Genomic DNA, 10,538 nt, shown 5'->3' with positions numbered 1-10,538 from the left:
GGATGACATTCATCATGTAACAGTTATAACATGGAGAGATATGTAATTAGCTCTAGTTCGTCAATGTAATGTAGGCATATATTCCGTATATAGTCATACGTGTTTAGGGAAAAGAACTTGCATGACATCTATTGTCCATCCCTCCCGTGGTAGCGGGGTCCTAATAGAAACTACGGGATATTAAGGTTCTCCTTTTAATAGGGAACCAGAACAAAGCAAGCCTACGATGAGATTACTCAGGAACGGTGAAGAGCATCATAGAATTGGCGATGAAGGAAGGTTGGTGATGATGATGGTGACGATCTCCCCTCAACGGAGCCTAGAACGGACTCGAGATATGCCCTCCAGAGGAAGAACAGGTAGTGGCGGCGCCTCCTATTGTAAAACGCGATGAAATCTTCTCCTTGATATTTTCCGGATGAAAGGGATTAAATAGAGCTGGGGTTGGAGGCGGCGGAGCCACGAGGGAGCCACAAGCCTGCTAGGCGTGGCCAGGGGGCTCGCGCCTCCTGGGCTTGTGGGCTCCTCGCTCCACGCCTCCGGTTGATTCTTGCACCAGTATTTTTTAAATATTCCACAAAAAATCCTCATAAATTTCCAGGTCATTCCGAGAACTTTTATTTCTGCGCAAAAACAACACCTTGGCAATTCTACTTAAAACATCGTTAGTCCGGGTTAGTTCCATTCAAATCATGCAAATTAGAGTCCAAAACAAGGGCAAAAGAGTTTGGAAAAGTAGATACGATGGAGACGTATCAACCCCCCCAAGCTTAAAGCCTTGCTTGTCCTCAAGCAATTCAGTTGACAAACTGAAAGAGACAAAAGAAAAAGTTTTATGAACTCTGTTTGATCTTGTTGCTGCAATTATTTCTAACTCATATTCAGATTTTTAGCAAGATCAAAAGCAAACCACATAAGCAATGACATTTAGGTCTCAAGAGGAACTCATATCAATGGCATAATCAACTAGCAAGCAATAATAATAAGTTTCAAACGTCAACACTTCAATCAAAACAATCATGAAGCAGTATGAACAGATGGTATCTTGCTAGCTCTTTCTGAGACCGCAAAACATAAATGCAGAGCACCTTCAAAGACCAAGGGCTGACTGAACATTGTAATTCATGGCAAAGAAGATCCAGTCACAGTCATACTCAATAACAATTAAAAGCAAAGCATAGAAATGACAGAGGTGCTCTCTAATTGGTGCTTTTATAAGAAGAGGATGACTCAATAGAAACATAAATAGATAGGACCTTTGCAGCGGGAAGCATTGATTTGCAGAGGTGCCAGCGCTCAAGCTTTTAAAACCGAAATAAAGAATTTTGGGTGGCATGCTTTCATTGTCAACGCGATGACCAGGAGTTTTCACCATCTTCCATGCAACACATGCTATAGGCGGTTCCCAAACAGAAAATAAAGTTTTGACTGCCCCACCACCGATCAATCACACTCCACAACTAGCCGAATACTCGGGTGCCGTCCATACCAACAACAATCCATGGGGAGTTTTGTTTGCAATTATCTTTTTGATTTGAGCATGGAACTGGGCATTCCAATTACCGGCCCCTTTCTCGTGAATGATAGTGAATAAACACGTATCGAGGATAAGACGCCTAGCATGGAAGATACTGATCGCCCCTTGCCACCACATGAGCGGTTCGGGCATGCAAAACAGATTATTTCTTGAAGGTTTAGGGAGTGGCACATGCAAATTTACTTGGAACGGCAGGTAGATACCACATATAGGTAGGTATGGTGGACTCATATGGAACAACTTTGGGTTTATGGAAGTGGATGCACAAGCAGTATTCCCGCTTAGTACAAGTGAAGGCTAGCAAAAGACTGGGAACCGACCAACTAGAGAGCGACAACAGTCATCAATATGCATTGAGATTAACCAACATTGAGAGCAAGCATGAGTAGGACATAAATCACCATAAACATGAATATCATAGAGGCTATGTTGATTTTGTTTCAACTACATGCGTAAACATATGACAAGTCAAGCCACTTGAATCATTCAAAGGAGGATACCATCCTATCATACTACATCATAATCATCTCAAAATTCATGTTGGCATCCAAGACAAACAATTACAATCTCCTAGCTAATTAAGCATGGCATCAGAAACTATGATCTCTAAGTTGTCATTGCAAACATGTTTCTATCATCACAAAGCTGAATTGGGAGCGATGATCTAGTCATATTTACAAAAAACAAAATAGATCGAGTTCATACCAGCTTTTCCATGCTCAGTCACTTCATCATATATCGTCATTATTGCATTTCACTTGCACGACCGAATGATGTGAACAATAATAAGAGTGTTCGTGCATTGGACTACGCTGGAATCTGCAAGCAAGCACAAAGGAGAAGACAAAGTAATATGGCTCTTTGATAGATAAACAGATATGCATGCGAGAGCCACTAAACATTGTAACCATGGTCTTCTACCTTGACCCAAAGAAAAAGAAAACTAATTACACGGGAAAGCTCCCAACAAGCAAAAGAAGGACGGGAAATATTTTTGGGTTTTCTCAAACTAGACAAACACACAAGAAGAAAGCAAGAAAAAGAAGTAAACTAGCATGGATGATACAGTGGCAAGGTGTGAACACCGACTAACAAAGTGAAAGCGTAAGCATGAATATAAAGTCGGTGAGAAACACGTACTCCCCCAAGTGAGGCTTTTGGCCTAAGTTGGTCTACTCCCAAGGAGGGAAATAACCGTCTCCGGGGTACTCCGCAGTGTACTGAGGGTGTGCTACTTCTCAAACAACAGCTCCAGATATTGACACGTGGACGGAGACTTGCTTGCGTTGGCTTTTCCCTTTAAGAGGAAAGGGTGATGCAGCAGAGGAGCAGTAAGTATTTCCCTCAGTTTGAGAACCAAGGTATCAATCCAGTAGGAGAATCTCGTCAAGTCTAGAGTACCTGCACAAATACAAAGAGCTTGCACCCAACGCTATAAAGAGGTTGTCAATCCCTTCAAGATTGATTGCAAGGTGAGATCTGATGGCGGAAAGTGAAACGAAGAAAAAGTGTAAGGCTGAAAATATGGTGTGGAGTAGACCCGGGGGCCATAGTGTTCACTAGAGGCTTCTCTCAAAATAGCAAATATCACGGTGGGTGAACAAATTACTGTCGATCAATTGATAGAACCGCGCAAAGTCATGATGATATCTAAGGCAATGATCATACATATAGGCATCACGTCCGAGACAAGTAGACCGATACTTTTTGCATCTACTACTATTACTCCACACATGGACTGCTATCCAGCATGCATCTAGTGTATTGAGTTCATGACGAACAGAGTAACGCCTTAAGCAAGATGACATGATGTATAGGGATAAACTCAAACCAATGATGAAAACCCCATCTTTTTACCCTTGATGGCAACAACATGATGCGTGCCTCGCTACCCCTTCTGTCATTGGGTGAGGTCACCACATGGTATGAACCCAAAACCAAGCACTTCTCCCATTGCAAGAATCATAGATCTTGTTGGCCAAACAAAACCCACAACTCGAAGAAAATTAAAAGGATATGAAATCATGTATAAGAGAGATCAGACGAAACTCAAACAAGATTCATAGATAATCTGATCATAAATCCACAATTCATTGGATCTCGACAAACACACCACAAAATAAGATTACATTGGATAGACCTCCGTGGAGATCATGGAGAACTTTGTATTGAAGATCCAAGAGAGAGAAGAAGCCATCTAGTTACTAGCTATGGACCCATAGGTCTATGGTGAACTACTCACGCATCATCGGAGAGGTCATGGTGTTGATGAAGAAGCCCTCCGTATCTGAATCCCCCCTCCGACAGGCCACCAGAACGTGCCCCAGATGGGATCTTGCGGAGACAGAAGATTGCGGCGGTGGAAAGTACTTTCGATGGTCTAATGATTTTTCTGGGATTTTAGGGAATTTATAGGCGAAAGACCTAGGTGGCCCAGGGAGCCCACAAGCCTGGGAGGAGCGGGCCCCCCTGGCCGCGTCTAGGGGGCTTGTGGGGTCCCTGGTGGCCCCCTGCCCTGATTCTCAGGCTTCCCGATCTTTTTCTGTTTCGGAAAAAATCTTTTTGGCAGTTTCGTTCCGTTTGGACTCCGTTTAAAATCCTCCTATGAAAGGGGTAAAAAACATGGAAAAAACAGGAACTGGCACTTGGCACTGAGTTAATAGGTTAGTCCCAAAAAAGATAGGCATACAAAACATCCAAAGTTTGATAAGATAATAGCATGAAACCTTCAAAAATTATAGATATGTTGGAGACGTATCAAGCATCCCCAAGCTTAACTCATGCTCGTCCTCGAGTAGGGAAGTGATAAAGAATGAATTTTTGATGTGGAATGCTACCTAGCATAGTTGTCCTCTGCAACTTCTTTCACGTGACATGAATGTTCAGATCCATAAGATTCAAAACAATAGTTTGCTATTGACATGAAAAAATAATACTTCAAGCAAACTAGCAAGGTAATCATGAACTTTCAAAATAACAAGGCCAAAGAAAGTTATCCCTACAAAATCATATAGTCTGGCTATGCTCCATCATCCTCACACAACTAATGTGAATCTTGCACAACCCCGGTATTTGCCAAGTAATTGTTTTCGCACTCTTACTTTCTCAAACTTTTTATAACTGTCACGCAATACATGAGCGTGAGCCAAGGATATAGCACTATAAGTGGAATAGAGTGTGGTGGTGGTTGAGACAAAAAAGGAGGAGATGGTCACATTGACTCGGCATATCAAAAGGCTATGGAGATGCCCATTAATAGATATCAATGTGAATGAGTAGGGATTGCCATACAAAGGATGCACTAGAGCTATAAGCATGTGAAAGCTCAAAAGGAGAACTAGTGGGTGTGCATCCAACTTGCTTGCTCACGAAGACCTAGGGCAATTTTGAGGAAGCCCATCATTGGAATATAGCAAGACTAGTATTTGAAGAAGCCATCTAGGTCTTCGTGAGCAAGCAAGTTGGATGCACACCCACTAGTCCTCCTTTTGAGCTTTCACATACTTATAGCTCTAGTGCATCTCTTGTATGGCAATCCCTACTCATTCACATTGATATCTACTAATGGGCATCTCCATAGCCTTTTGATACGCCGAGTCAATGTGACCATCTCCTCCTTTTTGTCTCACAACCACCACCACATTCTATTCCACCTATAGTGCTATATCCATGGCTCACACTCATGTATTGCGTGATATTTATAAAAAGTTTGAGAAAGTAACAGTGCGAAAACAATTACTTGGCCAATTCCGGGGTTGTGCATGATTTACATTAATTGTGTGAGGATGATGGAGCATAGCCAGACTATATGATTTTGTAGGGATAACTTTCATTGGCCTTGTTATTTTGAAAGTTCATGATTACCTTGCTAGTTTGCTTGGAGTATTATTGTTTTCATGTCAATAGCAAACTACTGTTTCGAATCTTACGGATCTGAACATTCATGTCACGTGAAAGAAGTTGCAAAGGACAACTATGATAGGTAGCATTCCACATCAAAAATTCATTCTTTATCACTTCCCTACTCGAGGACGAGCAGGAGTTAAGCTTGGGGATGCTTGATACGTCTCCAACGTATCTATAATTTTTGATGGTTTCATGCTATTATCTTGTCAAACTTTGGATGTTTTGCATGCCTTTTTTATATTTTTTAGGCCTAACTTATTAACTCAGTGCCAAGTGCCAGTTCCTGTTTTTTCCGTGTTTTCGACCCCTTTCAGAGGAGATTTTGAAACAGAGTCCAAAAGGAAGAAAATCCCCGAAAAGATGTTTTCCGTAACGGAAGAAGATCGGGAAGCTTGAGAGCCAAGGCAGGGAGCCTCAGGGGCCCCACAAGCCCCCACCCCGCATCCAGGGGGAGGCCGCGGCCCACAGGCTTGTGGTCCCCCTGGGCGCCCTCTGCCCTAGGGGTTGCGCCTATATATTCCCTAAAAAGCCCAAAAAATCAGGAGATCATCAAAAGTACTTTTCCGCCGCCGCAAGCTTCTGTCTCCGCAAGATCCCATCTGGGGCATGTTCTGGTGCCCTGCCGGAGGGGGGATTCAGACATGGAGGGCTTCTTCATCAACACCATGAACTCTCCGATGATGCGTGAGTAGTTCACCATAGACCTACGGGTCCATAGCTAGTAACTAGATGGCTTCTTCTCTCTCTTGGATCTTCAATACAAAGTTCTCCATGATCTTCATGGAGATCTATCCGATGTAATCTTCTTTTGCCGTGTGTTTGTCGAGATCCGATGAATTGCGGATTTATGATCAGATTATCTATGAATCTTATTTGAGTTTCTTCTGATCTCTCTTATGCATGATTTCATATCCTTGTAATTCTCTTTGAGTTGTGGGTTTTGTTTGGCCAACTAGATATATGATTCTTGCAATGGGAGAAGTGCTTGGTTTTGGGTTCATACCATGCGGTGACCTCACCCACTGACAGAAGGGGTAGCAAGGCACGCATCATGTTGTTGCCATCGAGGGTAAAAAGATGGGGGTTTTATCATTGGTTTGAGATTATCCCTCTACATCATGTCATCTTGCTTAAGGCGTTACTCTATTCGTCATGAACTCAATACACTAGATGCATTCTGGATAGCGGTCGATGTGTGAAGTAATAGTAGTAGATGCAGAAAGTATCGGTCTACTTGTCTCCGACGTGATGCCTATATGTATGATCATTGCCTTAGATATCGTCATGAATTTGCGCGGTTCTATCAATTGCTCGACAGTAATTTGTTCACCCACCATGATATTTTCTATTTTGAGAGAAGCCTCTAGTGAACACTATGGCCCCTGGGTCTACTCCACACCATCTTTTCAGCCTTACACTGTTTACTTTGTTGCACTTTCCGCCTTCAGATCTCACTTTGCAAACAATCTTGAAGGGATTGACAACCCCTTTGAAGCATTGGGTGCAAGCTTGTTTGTGTTTGTGTAGGTAATGTGGACTTGATGAGACCCTCCTTCTGGATCGATACCTTCATTCTCAAACTGAGGGAAATACTTACTGCTCCTGTGCTGCATCACCCTTTCCTCTTCAAGGTAAAAACCAACGCAAATAAGAGAAGTAGCAAGAAGAATTCCTAGCGCCAAGGAAGGACTTTTGTTACCGTAGCAGCTACTAGCTACGGACCCGTAGGTCTATGGTGAAGTACACACGCCTCATCGGAGAGGTGATGGTGTTGATGAAGAAGACATCTGTATCCGAATCCCACCTCCGGCAGGGCACCAGAACGTGCCCCAGATGGGATCTTGCGGAGACAGAAGCTTGCGGCGGTGGAAAAGTACTTTCGATGATCTCCTGATTTTTTCTCGGATTTTAAGGAATTTTTAGGCGAAAGACCTAGGGCAGAGGTGGACCAGGGAGCCCACAAGCCTGGGAGGCGCGCCCCCCCTGGTCGCGGGTAGGGGGCTTGTGGGGTCCCTGGTGGCCCCCTGCCCTGATTCTGAGGCTTCCCGATATTTTTCTGTTTCGGAAAAAATATTTTTGGCAGTTTCGTTCCGTTTGGACTCCGTTTAAAATCCTCCTCTGAAAGGGGTCAAAAACATGGAAAAAATAGGAACTAGCACTTGGCACTGAGTTAATAGGTTAGTCCCAAAAAAGATATAAAAGGCATACGAAACATCCAAAGTTTGACAAGATAATAGCATGAAACCATCAAAAATTATAGATACGTTGGAGACGTATCAGGGTGCCACTGCTGTGTGAGCTCCTCTGGCTCTCACTGATAAACTGGCATTTGGTACTCGACTGGTAGCTCGGGCATGGGCGCCTGTGGTGGTGCTATGCCCCAATATGCGTAGATGTCCGAGGGCATAATAATGTACCTGCCTAGATGAAGATTGAATAAAGAAGGAGCAGGCAAAGTAATAGCCTCACGAGTACCCTGACTAAATACCAGGATATAAATCATGCTCTTATTTATATCTTTATCAAGAAAGTCATGGCAAACCATGCTATCATAATCTAGATATCTCTCAGGAAGAAGAATTTCTTCTTCCTCGTGCAGTCTAATAGGTATCTCAAAATGTCTAGCAAGACGGGTAGCATAGATACCTCCATAAATAACGCCTTTAGAACGGTTCGTGTTCAACCATTGAGCTACTATAGCGCCCAAGCTATAAGTTTTATCATTATAAAGGGCTTCACGCAAAACCGCAAGATCTGGGGAGCTAAGGGCCCCAGCTTTCCCACGGCCAATCAAACATTTTCCCATAAATAAAGAGAAGTACCGAAGCACGGGAAAATGTATGCTAGCAGCTCAAGCGCAAGACACTCCTCTCTCCTCTCCTACAGCAATAGTATATATGAAAGCCTCCAAGTCCCGTGGACGAGGTTCATGAATATCCCCAACATAAGGTAATTTGCAAACATTGCAAAAATCCTGAAGTGACATGCGCTTGGGGATATCATATAACTTGACCTCAACCATAGGAGGACTCTTCCTTGGATAGAAATGAAACCTTTGCACGAAAATATTAGTGAGGAGGAGGTATTGCGGAAACTTATCTTCAACGAAGGTGGTAAGGCCTGCGTTCTCCACCAAGTAGTAAAAGTTCTCATAAAGTCCGGCGGCGCGTAAGAACACATCGCTTGTCCACTCGCACGCTCAAACTTCTGCAACTCGGGGGACCGGATACTTGGGTTTCTTCTTCTCATTTTCATCATCCTTGGGGTCAGGGCTTGAAGAGCCTCTTAGGAATCTCCTCATCTTTTCCTTTTTCTTTCTCTGAAAATTGCAGAAATTTTTAGTGACTCTAAGGAAAAGTGCCCAAGGCCCAACGAAACTCGTAGCAACTACTCCTACAAGTGCCTAGAGGCCATACCACGCATCAAAACTACTTGGGACCAGCTAAAATTAGCATGCAAAGCTCAAGAACAGGGTCACCAAGGTAGCAAAAATACGCAACAAATAAGGCACTAGACTAAAAACTAATTGAACCAATGGAGGAGTCACATACCAAGGAACAATTCCCCCAAAACAGTTTAGTGAATGGGGCTTTGCACAAGGAGATCGAAAATCGCAGCAAGAAGAGCAAGAACACGGGTTTGAGCTATAGAATGAATTTTTCTGGAGGTAGGAGAAGGAGATGGGAGCTGGAATAAGTCGAGGGGGACACGTGGGCCCCAGGATACGTCTCCGTCGTATCTACTTTTCCGTACTCTTTTGCCCTTGTTTTGGACTCTAATTTGCATAATTTGAATGGAACTAACCCGGACTAACGTTGTTTTCAGCAGAATTGCCATGCTGTTGTTTTTGCGCAGAAATAAAAGTTCTCAGAATGACGTGAAAATTTACAGAGAATTTTTGTGGAATATATAAAAAATATTGGCGCAAGAATCAGCGGAGGAAGTGGAGTGAGGAGCCCACAAGCCCACCAGGCCCCCCTGGCCGCGCTTGGCAAGCTTGTGGGGCCCACAATGCTCCACTGCCTCCAATCTCAGCTCTATTTAGTCCGTCTCGCCCGAAAAAAAATCAAGGAGAAGAGTTCATCGCGTTTTACGATACGGAGGCGGCGCCACCTCCTGTTCTTCATCTGGAGGGCAGATGTGGAGTCCGTTTTGGGCTCCGAAGAGGGGAGATCGTCGCCATCGTCATCACCAACCTTCCTTCATCGCCAATTCCAAGATGCTCTTCACCGTTCGTGAGTAATCTCATCGTAGGCTTGCTTGATGGTGATGGGTTGGATGAGATCTATCATGCAATCGAGTAAGTTTTGACGGGGATTGATCCCTAGTATCCATTGTGTATTGAGATTGATGTTGCTACTACTTTTCCATGCTTAATGCTTGTCACTAGGGCCCGAGTGCCATGATTTCAGATATGAACCTATTATGTTGTCGCCAATATATATGTGTTCTTGATCCTATATTGCAAGTTTTAGTCACCTACTATGTGTTATGACCCGGCAACCCCGGAGTGACAATAGCTGGAACCACTCCCGGAGATGACCATAGTATGAGAAGTTCATGTATTCACTAAGTGTTAATGCATTGGTCCGATTCTTTATTAATAGGAGAACCTTAATATCCCATAGTTTCCATTAGGACCCCGCTGCCACGGGAGGGATGGACAATAGATGTCATGCAAGTTCTTTTCCCTAAGCACGTATGACTACATACGGAATACATGCCTACATTACATTGACGAACTGGAGCTAGTTACATATCTCTCTGTGTTATAACTGTTGCATGATGAATAACATCCGGCATAATCATCCATCACCGATCCAATGCCTACGAGTTTTTCCTACTGGTCCTTGATACGTTACTTCACCGCTACTGATGTCACTACTGCTACTATTACTCTATTGCTACTGATGTTACTTTGTTGCTACCGCTGTCACTTTGTTGCTATTGGTTACTGTTGCTACTGCTGCTATCATACTACCTTGCTACTGATACTTTGCTGCAGATACTAAATCTTTCAGGTGTGGTTGAATTGACAACTCAACTGCTAATACTTGAGATTATTCTTTGGCTTCCCCTTGAGTCGAATCAATAA

This window comes from Hordeum vulgare, chromosome 5H (genome assembly GCF_904849725.1).
Source record: "Hordeum vulgare subsp. vulgare chromosome 5H, MorexV3_pseudomolecules_assembly, whole genome shotgun sequence".
Classification (NCBI taxonomy): domain Eukaryota; kingdom Viridiplantae; phylum Streptophyta; class Magnoliopsida; order Poales; family Poaceae; genus Hordeum; species Hordeum vulgare.
The sequence above is the reverse complement of the archived record's forward strand: the minus strand, read 5'-3'. Positions refer to the sequence as shown.